We start from the raw sequence: 20,947 nt of genomic DNA, 5'->3' as shown, positions 1-20,947 counted from the left end.
CCAAGTTGGTGCCAGTGTACCCGACAGTTGCTTGATATTTTGTGTGTTGTTGAAATTGCTAAAAAACCTCTGCATCATAGGGAACAAATTTCATGACTTGAACCAAGCATTGGATCCTCGGTAGTATAGTGGTGAGTATCCCCGCCTGTCACGCGGGAGACCGGGGTTCAATTCCCCGCCGGGGAGGCAATATTTTAATTTAATCAACCTGATTGATACGTTAAACAACAGCAGTGTTGCAGAATGACTTCAGAAACCTGGAGTGAACGATTTTGTCTAATATTATTGTCACAGTAAGCTGAAGTCGTTTCTCTCATCCATTTAATGGTGATTAGAGTGAATTGCTGCAATAATAAGTCAGTTAAATCTTGTTGCTTTGTTCGTTGTTGAAAATAATTCTAAAAAACAATAAGACTCGGGTTTAACGAACCTTCGGAAGTCACATATAATTTTACAATCGCTTAGCTACAATGGACTAAACTGTCTATGGTTGTTGCCCAGTGAGTGTCCAAGTTGGTGCCAGTGTACCCGAAAGTTGCTTGATATTTGGTGTGTTGTTGAAATTGCTAAAAAACCTCTGAAATATAGGGAACAGATTTCATGACTTGAACCAATCATTGGATCCTCGGTAGTATAGTGGTGATTATCCCCGCCTGTCACGCGGGAGACCGGGGTTCAATTCCCCGCCGGGGAGGTAATATTTTAATTTAATCAACCTGATTTATACGTTAAACAACAGCTTTGTTGCATAATGACTTCAGAAACCTAGAGTGAACGATTTTGTCTAATATTATTGTCACAGTAAGCTGAAGTCGTTTCTCTCATCCATTTAATGGTGATTAGAGTGAATTGCTGCAATAATAAGTCAGTTAAATCTTGTTGCTTTGTTCGTTGTTGAAAATAATTCTAAAAAACAATAAGACTCGGGTTTAACGAACCTTCGGAAGTCACATATAATTTTACAATCGCTTAGCTACAATGGACTAAACTGTCTATGGTTTTTGCCCAGTGAGTGTCCAAGTTGGTGCCAGTGTACCCGACAGTTGCTTGATATCTTGTGTGTTGTTAAAAAATCTAAAAAAACCTCTGAAATATAGGGAACAGTTTTCATGACTTGAACCAATCATTGGATCCTCGGTAGTATAGTGGTGAGTATCCCCGCCTGTCACGCGAGAGACCGGGGTTCAATTCCCCGCCGGGGAGGCAATATTTTAATTTAATCAACCTGATTGATACGTTAAACAACAGCTTTGTTGCATAATGACTTCAGAAACCTAGAGTGAACGATTTTGTCTAATATTATTGTCACAGTAAGCTGAAGTCGTTTCTCTCATCCATTTAATGGTGATTAGAGTGAATTGCTGCAATAATAAGTCAGTTAAATCTTGTTGCTTTGTTCGTTGTTGAAAATAATTCTAAAAAACAATAAGACTCGGGTTTAACGAACCTTCGGAAGTCACATATAATTTTACAATCGCTTAGCTACAATGGACTAAACTGTCTATGGTTGTTGCCCAGTGAGTGTCCAAGTTGGTGCCAGTGTACCCGACAGTTGCTTGATATTTGGTGTGTTGTTGAAATTGCTAAAAAACCTCTGAAATATAGGGAACAGTTTTCATGACTTGAACCAATCATGGGATCCTCGGTAGTATAGTGGTGAGTGTCCCCGTCTGTCACGCGAGAGACCGGGGTTCAATTCCCCGCCGGGTAGGCAATATTTTAATTTAATCAACCTGATTGATACGTTAAACAACAGCTTTGTTGCATAATGACTTCAGAAACCTAGAGTGAACGATTTTGTCTAATATTATTGTCACAGTAAGCTGAAGTCGTTTCTCTCATCCATTTAATGGTGATTAGAGTGAATTGCTGCAATAATAAGTCAGTTAAATCTTGTTGCTTTGTTCGTTGTTGAAAATAATTCTAAAAAACAATAAGACTCGGGTTTAACGAACCTTCGGAAGTCACATATAATTTTACAATCGCTTAGCTAAAATGGACTAAACTGTCTATGGTTGTTGCCCAGTGAGTGTCCAAGTTGGTGCCAGTGTACCCGACAGTTGCTTGATATTTGGTGTGTTGTTGAAATTGCTAAAAAAACCTCTGAAATATAGGGAACAGTTTTCATGACTTGAACCAATCATTGGATCCTCGGTATTATAGTGGTGAGTATCCCCGCCTGTCACGCGGGAGACCGGGGTTCAATTCCCCGCCGGGGAGGCAATATTTTAATTTAATCAACCTGATTGATACGTTAAACAACAGATTTGTTGCATAATGACTTCAGAAACCTAGAGTGAACGATTTTGTCTAATATTATTGTCACAGTAAGCTGAAGTCGTTTCTCTCATCCATTTAATGGTGATTAGAGTGAATTGCTGCAATAATAAGTCAGTTAAATCTTGTTGCTTTGTTCGTTGTTGAAAAAAAACTAAAAAACAATAAGATTCGTGTTTAACGAACCTTCGGAAGTCACATATAATTTTACAATCGCTTAGCTACAATGGACTAAACTGTCTATGGTTGTTGCCCAGTGAGTGTCCAAGTTGGTGCCAGTGTACCCGACAGTTGCTTGATATTTTGTGTGTTGTTGAAATTGCTAAAAAACCTCTGCATCATAGGGAACAAATTTCATGACTTGAACCAAGCATTGGATCCTCGGTAGTATAGTGGTGAGTATCCCCGCCTGTCACGCGGGAGACCGGGGTTCAATTCCCCGCCGGGGAGGCAATATTTTAATTTAATCAACCTGATTGATACGTTAAACAACAGCAGTGTTGCAGAATGACTTCAGAAACCTGGAGTGAACGATTTTGTCTAATATTATTGTCACAGTAAGCTGAAGTCGTTTCTCTCATCCATTTAATGGTGATTAGAGTGAATTGCTGCAATAATAAGTCAGTTAAATCTTGTTGCTTTGTTCGTTGTTGAAAATAATTCTAAAAAACAATAAGACTCGGGTTTAACGAACCTTCGGAAGTCACATATAATTTTACAATCGCTTAGCTACAATGGACTAAACTGTCTATGGTTGTTGCCCAGTGAGTGTCCAAGTTGGTGCCAGTGTACCCGAAAGTTGCTTGATATTTGGTGTGTTGTTGAAATTGCTAAAAAACCTCTGAAATATAGGGAACAGATTTCATGACTTGAACCAATCATTGGATCCTCGGTAGTATAGTGGTGATTATCCCCGCCTGTCACGCGGGAGACCGGGGTTCAATTCCCCGCCGGGGAGGTAATATTTTAATTTAATCAACCTGATTTATACGTTAAACAACAGCTTTGTTGCATAATGACTTCAGAAACCTAGAGTGAACGATTTTGTCTAATATTATTGTCACAGTAAGCTGAAGTCGTTTCTCTCATCCATTTAATGGTGATTAGAGTGAATTGCTGCAATAATAAGTCAGTTAAATCTTGTTGCTTTGTTCGTTGTTGAAAATAATTCTAAAAAACAATAAGACTCGGGTTTAACGAACCTTCGGAAGTCACATATAATTTTACAATCGCTTAGCTACAATGGACTAAACTGTCTATGGTTTTTGCCCAGTGAGTGTCCAAGTTGGTGCCAGTGTACCCGACAGTTGCTTGATATCTTGTGTGTTGTTAAAAAATCTAAAAAAACCTCTGAAATATAGGGAACAGTTTTCATGACTTGAACCAATCATTGGATCCTCGGTAGTATAGTGGTGAGTATCCCCGCCTGTCACGCGAGAGACCGGGGTTCAATTCCCCGCCGGGGAGGCAATATTTTAATTTAATCAACCTGATTGATACGTTAAACAACAGCTTTGTTGCATAATGACTTCAGAAACCTAGAGTGAACGATTTTGTCTAATATTATTGTCACAGTAAGCTGAAGTCGTTTCTCTCATCCATTTAATGGTGATTAGAGTGAATTGCTGCAATAATAAGTCAGTTAAATCTTGTTGCTTTGTTCTTTGTTGAAAATAATTCTAAAAACAATAAGACTCGGGTTTAACGAACCTTCGGAAGTCACATATAATTTTACAATCGCTTAGCTAAAATGGACTAAACTGTCTATGGTTGTTGCCCAGTGAGTGTCCAAGTTGGTGCCAGTGTACCCGACAGTTGCTTGATATTTGGTGTGTTGTTGAAATTGCTAAAAAAACCTCTGAAATATAGGGAACAGTTTTCATGACTTGAACCAATCATTGGATCCTCGGTATTATAGTGGTGAGTATCCCCGCCTGGCACGCGGGAGACCGGGGTTCAATTCCCCGCCGGGGAGGCAATATTTTAATTTAATCAACCTGATTGATACGTTAAACAACAGATTTGTTGCATAATGACTTCAGAAACCTAGAGTGAACGATTTTGTCTAATATTATTGTCACAGTAAGCTGAAGTCGTTTCTCTCATCCATTTAATGGTGATTAGAGTGAATTGCTGCAATAATAAGTCAGTTAAATCTTGTTGCTTTGTTCGTTGTTGAAAAAAAAAACTAAAAAACAATAAGATTCGTGTTTAACGAACCTTCGGAAGTCACATATAATTTTACAATCGCTTAGCTACAATGGACTAAACTGTCTATGGTTGTTGCCCAGAGAGTGTCCAAGTTGGTGCCAGTGTACCCGACAGTTGCTTGATATTTTGTGTGTTGTTGAAATTGCTAAAAAACCTCTGAAATATAGGGAACAGATTTCATGTTTCATTTCATGTTTTCAGATTCAGACCGGGGTTCAATTCCCCGCCGGGCAGGCAATATTTTAATTTAATCAACCTGATTGATACGTTAAACAACAGCTTTGTTGCATAATGACTTCAGAAAACTAGATTGGACGATTTTGTCTAATATTATTGTCACAGTAAGATGAAGTCGTTTCTCTCATCCATTTAATGGTGATTAGAGTGAATTTGTTGAAAAAAAACTAAAAAACATTAAGACTCGTGTTTAACGAAACTTCGGAAGTCACATATAATTTTACAATCTTTTAGCTACAATGGAGTAAACTGTCTATGGTGGTTGCCCAGTGAGTGTCCAAGTTGGTGCCAGTGTACCCGACAGTTGCTTGATATTTGGTGTGTTGTTGAAATTGCTAAAAAACCTCTGAAATATAGGGAACAAATTTCATGACTTGAACCAATCGTTTGATCCTTGGTAGTATAGTGGTGAGTATCCGCGCCTGTCACGAGGGAGACCGGGGTTCAATTCCCCGCCGGGGAGGCAATATTTTAATTTAATCATCCTGATTGATACGTTAAACAACAGCTTAGTTGCATAATGACTTCAGAAACCTAGAGTGAACGATTTTGTCTAATATTATTGTCACAGTAAGCTGAAGTCGTTTCTCTCATCCATTTAATGGTGATTAGAGTGAATTGCTGCAATAATAAGTCAGTTAAATCTTGTTGCTTTGTTCGTTGTTGAAAAAAAAACTAAAAAACAATAAGACTCGGGTTTAAAGAACCTTCGGAAGTCACATATGTTTTTAGAATCGCTTAGCTACAATGAACTAAACTGTCTATGGTTGTTGCCCAGTGAGTGTCCAAGTTGGTGCCAGTGTACCCGACAGTTTCAGCAGAGCCCGTTGCCAAAAGAAGAAAAGATAGACTGAGCGTGCCAGATGAAATACGCTTCAGTCAGATCGGAATCCATCATCCTATTTTCGTTGAGAATAGAGGACGATGCGAATGGTGCCAAGCCACGACCGAGAGAAGAACCAATGGTCATACGAAGGAATCTCGACCATTCTCTCAGTGCAGTATGTGCAAAATTTTTCTTGGCCTTTCCAAGAAAAGAAACTGCTTTTTGGAATTTCACGATGATCGGATACTCACTCCAAAAAGGCCGCTGCTGAAACGGTACTTGCTGTCGATCCTGAAAAGGAAATCGCAGTCCAAACTGTCGAAACGGAACCTTTGGGGATTTATCCTTCATCTGATTCCTCTGATGATTCTGATTTTGACGTGCTTGATAATGGTGTACATGATGGTGTCCTTTTAGATGAAGACCAATGGCTTAAATAAAATGTTTTATTTTGTATGAATTTGTTATTTTACTGAGTTTGGGGATCTGAATGAGCAGTCACCGGCACTCGGGCGAAAGCCCGGGACTTAGCAATTGATATCAACTGAAATAGGAACGGTCGAAAGAAATGAATTCGAAGCGGATGTTGGAAGTAGCTTTTTGAAATAAGCGAAAACGAACCAGAAGTGTCCGGTTCAATAGTTTATTCCTTCGTGGAAAAGCTCCTTTCCTTCCGCCGTTTCAAATGGATTCATTTTGATTCCGTTTTTGGCAGAGAAAAATGAGAAAGAGAAAAGACGAAGAATTTCCGAAGTGTCGCATCATTTTTGTTTTCATCTTTCGCGTTCTACTCGCTGAAACCCCTAAGACTTTTAGTGCGAGCCGTCTGACGGAACAAATTTTTTTTAAGTGGCTGCTGTGTGTAACCGTCGGGACATTTTTTTTTGTCCCGGCGGACGGCAGTTGCTTGGAAATTTGCCCGTTTTTCGGTGACTGAAGTGCCGGTCGGAACTTTCCTGACGGGAAAGAAAAAAAAATCAAAAAAAAGTACAGCAAAAATAGGAATTTTTAATTTCTTTTTAATTGAGTGGTTTGAGACGTCCTCAGCAATCTGTACTTTTAATTTCAGTCAAGCACGGCAAAAATAACTTTGGCGTCGAAAAAGGGTTAACCTGGAAATGTATTTGGCTGGTTTCTTCTTTTCAACAAATGTCGACTGTAGGTATAGGAGACTAAAGTTTTGGGAATGGGATAACATACAACAAAGTTAGTTTAGAAAAAGGCGAATGTTTGCGTCTGAATGTAGTTTGAACCGATAACTATCTCGGGTTTCCAAAATGCAAACACAGAGCCTTACGATGGAAATCATTTTTACCCCTTTTCCTACAAATAGTTTTTTCGCAAATCGGTACTATCAAACGAAATTTAACTAACATGCACCAAAACGGAACGAAAAAATAGAGTCCGCTGAAAAAAAAATTGCTTCAGTCATCACTACGTTTCGTCCGCACAGGTAGTGCGCAAAGATTTAATCCAAAGAAACTTAAATAAGTGGATTCTACATGGTGCATGATACAAAATGCATCGACCAGGAATTGACCCCGGCCGCCAGCGTGGCAGGCGAGCATTCTACCACTGAACCATCGATGCTGGACTATAATAAGGAATATTGATTTAATAAGAACGACGACGTCCAGTCAGTTGTAGCCAATGACCAAACCCAAGCCGGTCAGCTTTCAGTATGGAAACCAAGGCTTGTGGCGATGAAAATATCCACTGAGAAAGTAAGAAATCCCCTGACTACTCAGGCTGAATCTTTCAAAAGACTAAATTTAATCGGGTGATAATCAATTTTACAACCGGATCTACTACTTCTTGAAAAACTCTGCACTTCCGCAAGTACATTCCCCTCCATAAGTATGGGATCACCCCGCGCCGTTCCATAAGGCGGCGTGTATTTTTCATATGGGTTTTTCGGGTGGCAAAAATCGAAAAAATGACATAAATTCACCAAACTTGGGATTTATGTCATTTTACGTCTTTTCTATTGTCTGAATTTTTTTCAGATTTTTTCCCCTATTTTTTATGCCTAGAAAAGTGGCGCACAAAGTATCGGATCACTCCGACGCCGGCCGTGTTGTCTTATGGCGCAAATGGGCTTTTCATATTGTTTTTTATATATTTAATTTTTAAGAAGGAATTTTTATATTCAAACCCTATTTACATTTCCCTTTTATAAATTAACTGTAAGATTTCCATTATGATCGGAACCATTTCCGAATTTTCCCAGATTTATTAATTTCCCCAGTTGCTAAAATAAGAGACTGCAGAAGACTTCATTTACGGTTTACAACCTCTATCAGCTGACGTAGGCCAGAAAATTAGTGTGGTTTCTATACACCACTGGCGCTCTGCTTCCTTTTTTACTTAAGGGGCGTATAGAATCGACACTAATTTTCCGGCCTACGGCTGGCGATAGAGGTTGCAAACCCTAAATGAACTCTTCTGTAGTCTCTTATTTTAGCAACTGGGGAAATTAATAAATCTGGGAAAATTCGAAAATGGTTCCGATCATAATGGTAATCTTACAGTTAATTTATAAAAGGGAAATGTAAATAGGGTTTGAATATAAAAATTCCTTCTTAAAAATTAAATATATAAAAAGCAATATGAAAAGCCCATTTGCGCCATAAGACAACACGGCCGGCGTCGGAGTGATCCGATACTTTGTGCGCCACTTTTCTAGGCATAAAAAATAGGGTAAAAAATCTGAAAAAAATTCAGACAATAGAAAAGACGTAAAATGACATAAATCCCAAGTTTGGTGAATTTATGTCATTTTTTCGATTTTTGCCACCCGAAAAACCCATATGAAAAATACACGCCGCCTTATGGAACGGCGCGGGGTGATCCCATACTTATGGAGGGGACTGTAGTATGATAGAAATTAAATTTTAATTCAGGATTTCGTGGCGCAACGGTAGCGCGCCTGACTCCAGATCAGGAGGTGGCGTGTTCAAATCACGTCGAGATAAAAAAAGAAGTGTCACACGTAGAGTTACATTTTCATGGATAATTCTGCAGACTACTGTTTTAGTGACATTAATTAACATTTCATTGGAATCCATTTCTCTCAATACTCATGTATCCTTAACCTGGAAATGTTTTTGGCTGGTTTCTTCTTTTCAACAAATGTCGACTGTAGGTATAAGAGACTAAAGTTTTTGGAATGGGATAACATACAACAGCGTTAGTTTAGAAAAAGGCGAATGTTTGCGTCTGAATGTCGATTACGACTACAGCTGGAACCAGTTTGAACCGATAACTATCTCGGGTTTCCAAAATGCAAACACAGAGTCTTACGATGGAAATCATTTTTAGCCCTTTTCCTACAAATAGTTTTTTCGCAAATCGGTATTATCAAAGGAAATTTAACTAACATGCACAAAAACGGCACGAAAAAATAGAGTCCGCCGAAAAGAGATTGCTTCCATCACCACTACGTTCCGTCCGCACAGGTTGTGCGCAAGGATTTTATCCAATGAAACTTAAATGAGTAGATTCTACATGATGCATGATACAAAATGCATCGACCGGGAATCGAACCCAGGCCGCCCGCGTGGCAGGCGAGCATTCTACCACTGAACCATCGATGCTGGACCATACTAAAGATTTTTGATTGAATATCAACGACGACGTCCCGTCTGTTGTAGCCGTCGACCACACCCAAGCCGGTCAGCTTTCAGTATGGAAACCAAGGCTTGTGGCGATGAAAATATCCACTGAGAAAGTAAGAAATCCCCTGACTACTCAGGTTGAAACTTTCAAAAGACTAAATTTAATCGGGTGATAATCAATTTTACAACCGGATCTACTACTTCTTGATAAACTCTGCACTTCCGCAATTAGTATGATATAAATTAAATTATAACTCAGGATTTCGTGGCGATACAGTAGCGCGCCTGACTCCAGATCAGGAGATTGCGTGTTCAAATCACGTCGAGATAAAAAAAAGATGTGTCACACGTAGAGTTACATTTTCATGGATAATTCTGCAGACTACTGTTTTAGTGACATTAATTAACATTTCATTGGAATCCATTTCTCTCAATACTCATGTATCCTTAACCTGGAAATGTTTTTGGCTGGTTTCTTCTTTTCAACAAATGTCGACTGTAGGTATAGGAGACTAAAGTTTTGGAAATGGGATAACATACAACAGCGTTAGTTTAAAAAAAGGCGAATGTTTGCGTCTGAATGTCGATTACGACTACAGCTGGATCCAGTTTGAACCGATAACTATCTCGGGTTTCCAAAATGCAAACACACAGTCTTACGATGGAAATCATTTTTACCCCTTTTCCTACAAATAGTTTTTTCGCAAATCGGTATTATCAAAGGAAATTTAACTAACATGCACAGAAACGGCACGAAAAATTAGAGTCCGCCGAAAAGAGATTGCTTCCATCACCACTACGTTCCGTCCGCACAGGTTGTGCGCAAGGATTTTATCCAACGAAAGTTAAATGAGTAGATTCTACATGATGCATGATACAAAATGCATCGACCGGGAATCGAACCCGGGCCGCCCGCGTGGCAGGCGAGCATTCTACCACTGAACCATCGATGCTGGACCATACTAAAGATTTTTGATTGAATATCAACGACGACGTCCCGTTTGTTGTAGCCGTCGACCACACCCAAGCCGGTCAGCTTTCAGTATGGAAACCAAGGCTTGTGGCGATGAAAATATCCACTGAGAAAGTAAGAAATCCCCTGACTACTCAGGTTGAAACTTTCAAAAGACTAAATTTAATCGGGTGATAATCAATTTTACAACCGGATCTACTACTTCTTGAAATACTCTGCATTTCCGCAAGTAGTATGATATAAATTAAATTATAACTCAGGATTTCGTGGCGATACAGTAGCGCGCCTGACTCCAGATCAGGAGATTGCGTGTTCAAATCACGTCGAGATAAAAAAAAGATGTGTCACACGTAGAGTTACATTTTCATGGATAATTCTGCAGACTACTGTTTTAGTGACATTAATTAACATTTCATTGGAATCCATTTCTCTCAATACTCATGTATCCTTAACCTGGAAATGTTTTTGGCTGGTTTCTTCTTTTCAACAAATGTCGACTGTAGGTATAGGAGACTAAAGTTTTGGAAATGGGATAACATACAACAGCGTTAGTTTAAAAAAAGGCGAATGTTTGCGTCTGAATGTCGATTACGACTACAGCTGGATCCAGTTTGAACCGATAACTATCTCGGGTTTCCAAAATGCAAACACACAGTCTTACGATGGAAATCATTTTTACCCCTTTTCCTACAAATAGTTTTTTCGCAAATCGGTATTATCAAAGGAAATTTAACTAACATGCACAGAAACGGCACGAAAAATTAGAGTCCGCCGAAAAGAGATTGCTTCCATCACCATTACGTTCCGTCCGCACAGGTTGTGCGCAAGGATTTTATCCAACGAAAGTTAAATGAGTAGATTCTACATGATGCATGATACAAAATGTATCGACCGGGAATCGAACCCGGGCCGCCCGCGTGGCAGGCGAGCATTCTACCACTGAACCATCGATGCTGGACCATACTAAAGATTTTTGATTGAATATCAACGACGACGTCCCGTTTGTTGTAGCCGTCGACCACACCCAAGCCGGTCAGCTTTCAGTATGGAAACCAAGGCTTGTGGCGATGAAAATATCCACTGAGAAAGTAAGAAATCCCCTGACTACTCAGGTTGAAACTTTCAAAAGACTAAATTTAATCGGGTGATAATCAATTTTACAACCGGATCTACTACTTCTTGAAATACTCTGCATTTCCGCAAGTAGTATGATATAAATTAGATTTTAACTCAGGATTTCGTGGCGCAACGGTAGCGCGCCTGACTCCAGATCAGGAGGTTGCGTGTTCAAATCACGTCGAGATCAAAAAAGAAGTGTCATACGTAGAGTTATATTTTTATGGATAATTCTGCAGACTACTGTTTAAGTGACATTAATTAACATTTTATTGGAATCCATTTCTCTCAATAATCACGTATCCTTAACCTGGAAATGTTTTTGGCTGGTTTCTTCTTTTCAACAAATGTCGACTGTAGGTATAGGAGACTAAAGTTTTGGGAATGGGATAACATACAACAGCGTTAGTTTAGAAAAAAGGCGAATGTTTGCGTCTGAATGTCGATTACGACTACAGCTGGAACCAGTTTGAACCGATAACTATCTCGGGTTTCCAAAATGCAAACACAGAGTCTTACGATGGAAATCATTTTTACCCCTTTTCCTACAAATAGTTTTTTTGCAAATCGGTATTATCAAAGGAAATTTAACAAACATGCACAAAAACGGCACGAAAAAATAGAGTCCGCCGAAAAGAGATTGCTTCCATCACCACTGCGTTCCGTCCGCACAGGTTGTGCGCAAGGATTTTATCAAACGAAACTTAAATGAGTAGATTCTACATGATGCATGATACAAAATGCATCGACCGGGAATCGAACCCGGTTCGCCCGCGTGGCAGGCGAGCATTCTACCACTGAACCATCGATGCTGAACCATACTAAAGATTTTTGATTGAATATCAACGACGACGTCCCGTTTGTTGTAGCCGTCGACCACACCCAAGCCGGTCAGCTTTCAGTTTGGAAACCAAGGCTTGTGGCGATGAAAATATCCACTGAGAAAGTAAGAAATCCCCTGACTACTCAGGTTGAAACTTTCAAAAGACTAAATTTAATCGGGTGATAATCAATTTTACAACCGGATCTACTACTTCTTGAAAAACTCTGCACTTCCGCAAGTAGTATGATATAAATTAAATTATAACTCAGGATTTCGTGGCGCAACGGTAGCGCGCCTGACTCCAGATCAGGAGGTTGCGTGTTCAAATCACGTCGAGATAAAAAAAGAAGTGTCGCACGTAGAGTTATATTTTCATGGATAATTCTGCAGACAACTGTTTTAGTGACATTAATTAACATTTCATTGGAATCCATTTCTCTCAATACTCATGTATCCTTAACCTGGAAATGTATTTGGCTGGTTTCTTCTTTTCAATAAATGTCGACTGTAGGTATAGGAGACTAAAGTTTTGGGAATGGGATAACATACAACAGCGTTAGTTTAGAAAAAAGGCGAATGTTTGCGTCTGAATGTCAATTACGACTACAGCTGGAACCAGTTTGAACCGATAACTATCTCGGGTTTCCAAAATGCAAACACAGAGTCTTACGATGGAAATCATTTTTACCCCTTTTCCTACAAATAGTTTTTTTGCAAATCGGTATTATCAAAGGAAATTTAACTAACATGCACAAAAACGGCACGAAAAAATAGAGTCCGCCGAAAAGAGATTGCTTCCATCACCACTACGTTCCGTCCGCACAGGTTGTGCGCAAGGATTTTATCCAACGAAACTTGAATGAGTAGATTCTACATGATGCATGATACAAAATGCATCGACCGGGAATCGAACCCGGGCCGCCCGCGTGGCAGGCGAGCATTCTACCACTGAACCATCGATGCTGGACCACAGTAAAGATTTTTGATTGAATATCAACGACGACGTCCCAGCTGTTGTAGCCGTCGACCACACCCAAGCCGGTCAGCTTTCAGTATGGAAACCAAGGCTTGTGGCGATGAAAATATCCACTGAGAAAGTAAGAAATCCCCTGACTACTCAGGTTGAAACTTTCAAAAGACTAAATTTAATCGGGTGATAATCAATTTTACAACCGGATCTACTACTTCTTGAAAAACTCTGCACTTCCGCAATTAGTATGATATAAATTAAATTTTAACTCAGGATTTCGTGGCGCAACGGTAGCGCGCCTGACTCCAGATCAGGAGGTTGCGTGTTCAAATCACGTCGAGATCAAAAAAGAAGTGTCACACGTAGAGTTATATTTTCATGGATAATTCTGCAGACTACTGTTTTAGTGACATTAATTAACATTTCATTGGAATCCATTTCTCTCAATACTCATGTATCCTTAACCTGGAAATGTTTTTGGCTGGTTTCTTCTTTTCAATAAATGTCGACTGTAGGTATAGGAGACTAAAGTTTTGGGAATGGGATAACATACAACAGCGTTAGTTTAGAAAAAAGGCGAATGTTTGCGTCTGAATGTCGATTACGACTACAGCTGGAACCAGTTTGAACCGATAACTATCTCGGGTTTCCAAAATGCAAACACAGAGTCTTACGATGGAAATCATTTTTACCCCTTTTCCTACAAATAGTTTTTTTGCAAATCGGTATTATCAAAGGAAATTTAACTAACATGCACAAAAACGGCACGAAAAAATAGAGTCCGCCGAAAAGAGATTGCTTCCATCACCACTACGTTCCGTCCGCACAGGTTGTGCGCAAGGATTTTATCCAACGAAACTTAAATGAGTAGATTCTACATGATGCATGATACAAAATGCATCGACCGGGAATCGAACCCGGGCCGCCCGCGTGGCAGGCGAGCATTCTACCACTGAACCATCGATGCTGGACCATAGTAAAGATTTTTGATTGAATATCAACGACGACGTCCCGTCTGTTGTAGCCGTCGACCACACCCAAGCCGGTCAGCTTTCAGTATGGAAACCAAGGCTTGTGGCGATGAAAATATCCACTGAGAAAGTAAGAAATCCCCTGACTACTCAGGTTGAAACTTTCAAAAGACTAAATTTAATCGGGTGATAATCAATTTTACAACCGGATCTACTACTTTTTGAAAAACTCTGCACTTCCGCAATTAGTATGATATAAATTAAATTATAACTCAGGATTTCGTGGCGCAACGGTAGCGCGCCTGACTCCAGATCAGGAGGTTGTGTGTTCAAATCACGTCAAGATCAAAAAAGAAGTGACACACGTAGAGTTATATTTTCATGGATAATTCTGCAGACTACTGTTTTAGTGACATTAATTAACATTTCATTGGAATCCATTTCTCTCAATACTCATGTATCCTTAACCTGGAAATGTTTTTGGCTGGTTTCTTCTTTTCAACAAATGTCGACTGTAGGTATAGGAGACTAAAGTTTTGGGAATGGGATAACATACAACAGCGTTAGTTTAGAAAAAGGCGAATGTTTGCGTCTGAATGTCGATTACGACTACAGCTGGAACCAGTTTGAACCGATAACTATTTCGGGTTTCCAAAATGCAAACACAGAGTCTTACGATGGAAATCATTTTTACCCCTTTTCCTACAAATAGTTTTTTCGCAAATCGGTATTATCAAAGGAAATTTAACTAACATGCACAAAAACGGCACGAAAAAATAGAGTCCGCCGAAAAGAGATTGCTTCCATCACCACTACGTTCCGTCCGCACAGGTTGTGCGCAAGGATTTTATCCAACGAAACTTAAATGAGTAGATTCTACATGATGCATGATACAAAATGCATCGACCGGGAATCGAACCCGGGCCGCCCGCGTGGCAGGCGAGCATTTTACCACTGAACCATCGATGCTGGACCATAGTAAAGATTTTTGATTGAATATCAACGACGACGTCCCGTCTGTTGTAGCCGTCGACCACACCCAAGCCGGTCAGCTTTCAGTATGGAAACCAAGGCTTGTGGCGATGAAAATATCCACTGAGAAAGTAAGAAATCCCCTGACTACTCAGGTTGAAACTTTCAAAAGACTAAATTTAATCGGGTGATAATCAATTTTACAACCGGATCTACTACTTCTTGAAAAACTCTGCACTTCCGCAATTAGTATGATATAAATTAAATTTTAACTCAGGATTTCGTGGCGCAACGGTAGCGCGCCTGACTCCAGATCAGGAGGTTGCGTGTTCAAATCACGTCGAGATAAAAAAAGAAGTGTCACACGTAGAGTTATATTTTCATGGATAATTCTGCAGACTACTGTTTTAGTGACATTAATTAACATTTCATTGGAATCCATTTCTCTCAATACTCATGTATCCTTAACCTGGAAATGTTTTTGGCTGGTTTCTTCTTTTCAATAAATGTCGACTGTAGGTATAGGAGACTAAAGTTTTGGGAATGGGATAACATACAACAGCGTTAGTTTAGAAAAAAGGCGAATGTTTGCGTCTGAATGTCGATTACGACTACAGCTGGAACCAGTTTGAACCGATAACTATCTCGGGTTTCCAAAATGCAAACACAGAGTCTTACGATGGAAATCATTTTTACCCCTTTTCCTACAAATAGTTTTTTTGCAAATCTGTATTATCAAAGGAAATTTAACTAACATGCACAAAAACGGCACGAAAAAATAGAGTCCGCCGAAAAGAGATTGCTTCCATCACCACTACGTTCCGTCCGCACAGGTTGTGCGCAAGGATTTTATCCAACGAAACTTAAATGAGTAGATTCTACATGATGCATGATACAAAATGCATCGACCGGGAATCGAACCCGGGCCGCCCGCGTGGCAGGCGAGCATTCTACCACTGAACCATCGATGCTGGACCACAGTAAAGATTTTTGATTAAATATCAACGACGACGTCCAAGCTGTTGTAGCCGTCGACCACACCCAAGCCGGTCAGCTTTCAGTATGGAAACCAAGGCTTGTGGCGATGAAAATATCCACTGAGAAAGTAAGAAATCCCCTGACTACTCAGGTTGAAACTTTCAAAAGACTAAATTTAATCGGGTGATAATCAATTTTACAACCGGATCTACTACTTCTTGAAAAACTCTGCACTTCCGCAATTAGTATGATATAAATTAAATTTTAACTCAGGATTTCGTGGCGCAACGGTAGCGCGCCTGACTCCAGATCAGGAGGTTGCGTGTTCAAATCACGTCGAGATCAAAAAAGAAGTGTCACACGTAGAGTTATATTTTCATGGATAATTCTGCAGACTACTGTTTTAGTGACATTAATTAACATTTCATTGGAATCCATTTCTCTCAATACTCATGTATCCTTAACCTGGAAATGTTTTTGGCTGGTTTCTTCTTTTCAACAAATGTCGACTGTAGGTATTGGAGACTAAAGTTTTGGGAATGGGATAACATACAACAGCGTTAGTTTAGAAAAAAGGCGAATGTTTGCGTCTGAATGTCAATTACGACTACAGCTGGAACCAGTTTGAACCGATAACTATCTCGGGTTTCCAAAATGCAAACACAGAGTCTTACGATGGAAATCATTTTTACCCCTTTTCCTACAAATAGTTTTTTTGCAAATCGGTATTATCAAAGGAAATTTAACTAACATGCACAAAAACGGCACGAAAAAATAGAGTCCGCCGAAAAGAGATTGCTTCCATCACCACTACGTTCCGTCCGCACAGGTTGTGCGCAAGGATTTTATCCAACGAAACTTAAATGAGTAGATTCTACATGATGCATGATACAAAATGCATCGACCGGGAATCGAACCCGGGCCGCCCGCGTGGCAGGCGAGCATTCTACCACTGAACCATCGATGCTGGACCACAGTAAAGATTTTTGATTGAATATCAACGACGACGTCCCAGCTGTTGTAGCCGTCGACCACACCCAAGCCGGTCAGCTTTCAGTATGGAAACCAAGGCTTGTGGCGATGAAAATATCCACTGAGAAAGTAAGAAATCCCCTGACTACTCAGGTTGAAACTTTCAAAAGACTAAATTTAATCGGGTGATAATCAATTTTACAACCGGATCTACTACTTCTTGAAAAACTCTGCACTTCCGCAATTAGTATGATATAAATTAAATTATAACTCAGGATTTCGTGGCGCAACGGTAGCGCGCCTGACTCCAGATCAGGAGGTTGCGTGTTCAAATCACGTCAAGATCAAAAAAGAAGTGACACACGTAGAGTTATATTTTCATGGATAATTCTGCAGACTACTGTTTTAGTGACATTAATTAACATTTCATTGGAATCCATTTCTCTCAATACTCATGTATCCTTAACCTGGAAATGTTTTTGGCTGGTTTCTTCTTTTCAACAAATGTCGACTGTAGGTATAGGAGACTAAAGTTTTGGGAATGGGATAACATACAACAGCGTTAGTTTAGAAAAAGGCGAATGTTTGCGTCTGAATGTCGATTACGACTACAGCTGGAACCAGTTTGAACCGATAACTATTTCGGGTTTCCAAAATGCAAACACAGAGTCTTACGATGGAAATCATTTTTACCCCTTTTCCTACAAATAGTTTTTTCGCAAATCGGTATTATCAAAGGAAATTTAACTAACATGCACAAAAACGGCACGAAAAAATAGAGTCCGCCGAAAAGAGATTGCTTCCATCACCACTACGTTCCGTCCGCACAGGTTGTGCGCAAGGATTTTATCCAACGAAACTTAAATGAGTAGATTCTACATGATGCATGATACAAAATGCATCGACCGGGAATCGAACCCGGGCCGCCCGCGTGGCAGGCGAGCATTCTACCACTGAACCATCGATGCTTGACCATAGTAAAGATTTTTGATTGAATATCAACGACGACGTCCCGTCTGTTGTAGCCGTCGACCACACCCAAGCCGGTCAGCTTTCAGTATGGAAACCAAGGCTTGTGGCGATGAAGATATCCACTGAGAAAGTAAGAAATCCCCTGACTACTCAGGTTGAAACTTTCAAAAGACTAAATTTAATCGGGTGATAATCAATTTTACAACCGGATCTACTACTTTTTGAAAAACTCTGCACTTCCGCAATTAGTATGATATAAATTAGGTTATAACTAAGGATTTCGTGGCGCAACGGTAGCGCGCCTGACTCCAGATCAGGAGGTTGCGTGTTCAAATCACGTCAAGATCAAAAAAGAAGTGACACACGTAGAGTTATATTTTCATGGATAATTCTGCAGACTACTGTTTTAGTGACATTAATTAACATTTCATTGGAATCCATTTCTCTCAATACTCATGTATCCTTAACCTGGAAATGTTTTTGGCTGGTTTCTTCTTTTCAACAAATGTCGACTGTAGGTATAGGAGACTAAAGTTTTGGGAATGGGATAACATACAACAGCGTTAGTTTAGAAAAAGGCGAATGTTTGCGTCTGAATGTCGATTACGACTACAGCTGGAACCAGTTTGAACCGATAACTATTTCGGGTTTCCAAAATGCAAACACAGAGTCTTACGATGGAAATCATTTTTACCCCTTTTCCTACAAATAGTTTTTTCGCAAATCGGTATTATCAAAGGAAATTTAACTAACATGCACAAAAACGGCACGAAAAAATAGAGTCCGCCGAAAAGAGATTGCTTCCATCACCACTACGTTCCGTCCGCACAGGTTGTGCGCAAGGATTTTATCCAACGAAACTTAAATGAGTAGATTCTACATGATGCATGATACAAAATGCATCGACCGGGAATCGAACCCGGGCCGCCCGCGTGGCAGGCGAGCATTCTACCACTGAACCATCGATGCTGGACCATAGTAAAGATTTTTGATTGAATATCAACGACGACGTCCCGTCTGTTGTAGCCGTCGACCACACCCAAGCCGGTCAGCTTTCAGTATGGAAACCAAGGCTTGTGGCGATGAAAATATCCACTGAGAAAGTAAGAAATCCCCTGACTACTCAGGTTGAAACTTTCAAAAGACTAAATTTAATCGGGTGATAATCAATTTTACAACCGGATCTACTACTTCTTGAAAAACTCTGCACTTCCGCAATTAGTATGATATAAATTAAATTTTAACTCAGGATTTCGTGGCGCAACGGTAGCGCGCCTGACTCCAGATCAGGAGGTTGCGTGTTCAAATCACGTCGAGATCAAAAAAGAAGTGTCACACGTAGAGTTATATTTTCATGGATAATTCTGCAGACTACTGTTTTAGTGACATTAATTAACATTTCATTGGAATCCATTTCTCTCAATACTCATGTATCCTTAACCTGGAAATGTTTTTGGCTGGTTTCTTCTTTTCAATAAATGTCGACTGTAGGTATAGGAGACTAAAGTTTTGGGAATGGGATAACATACAACAGCGTTAGTTTAGAAAAAAGGCGAATGTTTGCGTCTGAATGTCGATTACGACTACAGCTGGAACCAGTTTGAACCGATAACTATCTCGGGTTTCCAAAATGCAAACACAGAGTCTTACGATGGAAATCATTTTTACCCCTTTTCCTACAAATAGTTTTTTTGCAAATCGGTATTATCAAAGGAAATTTAACTAACATGCACAAAAACGGCACGAAAAAATAGAGTCCGCCGAAAAGAGATTGCTTCCATCACCACTACGTTCCGTCCGCACAGGTTGTGCGCAAGGATTTTATCCAACGAAACTTAAATGAGTAGATTCTACATGATGCATGATACAAAATGCATCGACCGGGAATCGAACCCGGGCCGCCCGCGTGGCAGGCGAGCATTCTACCACTGAACCATCGATGCTGGACCACAGTAAAGATTTTTGATTGAATATCAACGACGACGTCCAAGCTGTTGTAGCCGTCGACCACACCCAAGCCGGTCAGCTTTCAGTATGGAAACCAAGGCTTGTGGCGATGAAAATATCCACTGAGAAAGTAAGAAATCCCCTGACTACTCAGGTTGAAACTTTCAAAAGACTAAATTTAATCGGGTGATAATCAATTTTACAACCGGATCTACTACTTCTTGAAAAACTCTGCACTTCCGCAATTAGTATGATATAAATTAAACTTTAACTCAGGATTTCGTGGCGCAACGGTAGCGCGCCTGACTCCAGATCAGTAGGTTGCGTGTTCAAATCACGTCGAGATCAAAAAATAAGTGTCACACGTAGAGTTATATTTTCATGGATAATTCTGCAGACTACTGTTTTAGTGACATTAATTAACATTTCATTGGAATCCATTTCTCTCAATACTCATGTATCCTTAACCTGGAAATGTTTTTGGCTGGTTTCTTCTTTTCAATAAATGTCGACTGTAGGTATAGGAGACTAAAGTTTTGGGAATGGGATAACATACAACAGCGTTAGTTTAGAAAAAAGGCGAATGTTTGCGTCTGAATGTCGATTACGACTACAGCTGGAACCAGTTTGAACCGATAACTATCTCGGGTTTCCAAAATGCAAACACAGAGTCTTACGATGGAAATCATTTTTACCCCTTTTCCTACAAATAGTTTTTTTGCAAATCGGTATTATCAAAGGAAATTTAACTAACATGCACAAAAACGGCACGAAAAAATAGAGTCCGCCGAAAAGAGATTGCTTCCATCACCACTACGTTCCGTCCGCACAGGTTGTGCGCAAGGATTTTATCCAACGAAACTTAAATGAGTAGATTCTACATGATGCATGATACAAAATGCATCGACCGGGAATCGAACCCGGGCCGCCCGCGTGGCAGGCGAGCATTCTACCACTGAACCATCGATGCTGGACCACAGTAAAGATTTTTGATTGAATATCAACGACGACGTCCAAGCTGTTGTAGCCGTCGACCACACCCAAGCCGGTCAGCTTTCAGTATGGAAACCAAGGCTTGTGGCGAT

At 40.0% G+C, this 20,947-nt stretch overlaps 28 non-coding genes across 28 annotated transcripts; 16 read left to right on the top strand and 12 right to left on the bottom strand.

Annotated features, from left to right (window-relative positions):
- Positions 1-114: 114 nt before the first annotated feature.
- Trnad-guc lies at positions 115-186 on the top strand. The gene has a single exon. It is a non-coding gene; the product is annotated as a tRNA-Asp (tRNA).
- Positions 187-622: 436 nt separating this feature from the next.
- Positions 623-694, top strand: Trnad-guc. The gene has a single exon. It is a non-coding gene; the product is annotated as a tRNA-Asp (tRNA).
- A 1,961-nt stretch (positions 695-2,655) lies between these two features.
- Trnad-guc lies at positions 2,656-2,727 on the top strand. The gene has a single exon. It is a non-coding gene; the product is annotated as a tRNA-Asp (tRNA).
- A 436-nt stretch (positions 2,728-3,163) lies between these two features.
- On the top strand, positions 3,164-3,235 carry Trnad-guc. The gene has a single exon. It is a non-coding gene; the product is annotated as a tRNA-Asp (tRNA).
- Positions 3,236-4,180: 945 nt separating this feature from the next.
- Trnaa-ggc lies at positions 4,181-4,252 on the top strand. The gene has a single exon. It is a non-coding gene; the product is annotated as a tRNA-Ala (tRNA).
- A 4,202-nt stretch (positions 4,253-8,454) lies between these two features.
- Trnaw-cca lies at positions 8,455-8,526 on the top strand. Its single transcript has one exon. It is a non-coding gene; the product is annotated as a tRNA-Trp (tRNA).
- A 550-nt stretch (positions 8,527-9,076) lies between these two features.
- Positions 9,077-9,147, bottom strand: Trnag-gcc. The gene has a single exon. It is a non-coding gene; the product is annotated as a tRNA-Gly (tRNA).
- A 903-nt stretch (positions 9,148-10,050) lies between these two features.
- On the bottom strand, positions 10,051-10,121 carry Trnag-gcc. The gene has a single exon. It is a non-coding gene; the product is annotated as a tRNA-Gly (tRNA).
- A 903-nt stretch (positions 10,122-11,024) lies between these two features.
- Trnag-gcc lies at positions 11,025-11,095 on the bottom strand. Its single transcript has one exon. It is a non-coding gene; the product is annotated as a tRNA-Gly (tRNA).
- A 280-nt stretch (positions 11,096-11,375) lies between these two features.
- On the top strand, positions 11,376-11,447 carry Trnaw-cca. The gene has a single exon. It is a non-coding gene; the product is annotated as a tRNA-Trp (tRNA).
- Positions 11,448-12,349: 902 nt separating this feature from the next.
- Positions 12,350-12,421, top strand: Trnaw-cca. Its single transcript has one exon. It is a non-coding gene; the product is annotated as a tRNA-Trp (tRNA).
- Positions 12,422-12,972: 551 nt separating this feature from the next.
- Positions 12,973-13,043, bottom strand: Trnag-gcc. The gene has a single exon. It is a non-coding gene; the product is annotated as a tRNA-Gly (tRNA).
- A 280-nt stretch (positions 13,044-13,323) lies between these two features.
- On the top strand, positions 13,324-13,395 carry Trnaw-cca. The gene has a single exon. It is a non-coding gene; the product is annotated as a tRNA-Trp (tRNA).
- A 551-nt stretch (positions 13,396-13,946) lies between these two features.
- Trnag-gcc lies at positions 13,947-14,017 on the bottom strand. The gene has a single exon. It is a non-coding gene; the product is annotated as a tRNA-Gly (tRNA).
- A 280-nt stretch (positions 14,018-14,297) lies between these two features.
- Positions 14,298-14,369, top strand: Trnaw-cca. Its single transcript has one exon. It is a non-coding gene; the product is annotated as a tRNA-Trp (tRNA).
- A 550-nt stretch (positions 14,370-14,919) lies between these two features.
- On the bottom strand, positions 14,920-14,990 carry Trnag-gcc. Its single transcript has one exon. It is a non-coding gene; the product is annotated as a tRNA-Gly (tRNA).
- A 280-nt stretch (positions 14,991-15,270) lies between these two features.
- On the top strand, positions 15,271-15,342 carry Trnaw-cca. The gene has a single exon. It is a non-coding gene; the product is annotated as a tRNA-Trp (tRNA).
- Positions 15,343-15,893: 551 nt separating this feature from the next.
- Trnag-gcc lies at positions 15,894-15,964 on the bottom strand. The gene has a single exon. It is a non-coding gene; the product is annotated as a tRNA-Gly (tRNA).
- A 280-nt stretch (positions 15,965-16,244) lies between these two features.
- Trnaw-cca lies at positions 16,245-16,316 on the top strand. Its single transcript has one exon. It is a non-coding gene; the product is annotated as a tRNA-Trp (tRNA).
- Positions 16,317-16,867: 551 nt separating this feature from the next.
- On the bottom strand, positions 16,868-16,938 carry Trnag-gcc. Its single transcript has one exon. It is a non-coding gene; the product is annotated as a tRNA-Gly (tRNA).
- A 280-nt stretch (positions 16,939-17,218) lies between these two features.
- Trnaw-cca lies at positions 17,219-17,290 on the top strand. Its single transcript has one exon. It is a non-coding gene; the product is annotated as a tRNA-Trp (tRNA).
- Positions 17,291-17,840: 550 nt separating this feature from the next.
- Positions 17,841-17,911, bottom strand: Trnag-gcc. Its single transcript has one exon. It is a non-coding gene; the product is annotated as a tRNA-Gly (tRNA).
- A 280-nt stretch (positions 17,912-18,191) lies between these two features.
- Trnaw-cca lies at positions 18,192-18,263 on the top strand. Its single transcript has one exon. It is a non-coding gene; the product is annotated as a tRNA-Trp (tRNA).
- Positions 18,264-18,813: 550 nt separating this feature from the next.
- Trnag-gcc lies at positions 18,814-18,884 on the bottom strand. Its single transcript has one exon. It is a non-coding gene; the product is annotated as a tRNA-Gly (tRNA).
- Positions 18,885-19,164: 280 nt separating this feature from the next.
- Trnaw-cca lies at positions 19,165-19,236 on the top strand. Its single transcript has one exon. It is a non-coding gene; the product is annotated as a tRNA-Trp (tRNA).
- A 551-nt stretch (positions 19,237-19,787) lies between these two features.
- Positions 19,788-19,858, bottom strand: Trnag-gcc. Its single transcript has one exon. It is a non-coding gene; the product is annotated as a tRNA-Gly (tRNA).
- Positions 19,859-20,138: 280 nt separating this feature from the next.
- Positions 20,139-20,210, top strand: Trnaw-cca. Its single transcript has one exon. It is a non-coding gene; the product is annotated as a tRNA-Trp (tRNA).
- A 551-nt stretch (positions 20,211-20,761) lies between these two features.
- Trnag-gcc lies at positions 20,762-20,832 on the bottom strand. The gene has a single exon. It is a non-coding gene; the product is annotated as a tRNA-Gly (tRNA).
- Between the last annotated feature and the right edge of the window lie 115 nt (positions 20,833-20,947).

This window comes from Daphnia pulicaria, chromosome 4, assembly GCF_021234035.1.
Source record: "Daphnia pulicaria isolate SC F1-1A chromosome 4, SC_F0-13Bv2, whole genome shotgun sequence".
NCBI classification, from domain to species: domain Eukaryota; kingdom Metazoa; phylum Arthropoda; class Branchiopoda; order Diplostraca; family Daphniidae; genus Daphnia; species Daphnia pulicaria.
The sequence above is the reverse complement of the archived record's forward strand: the minus strand, read 5'-3'. Positions and strand labels throughout refer to the sequence as shown.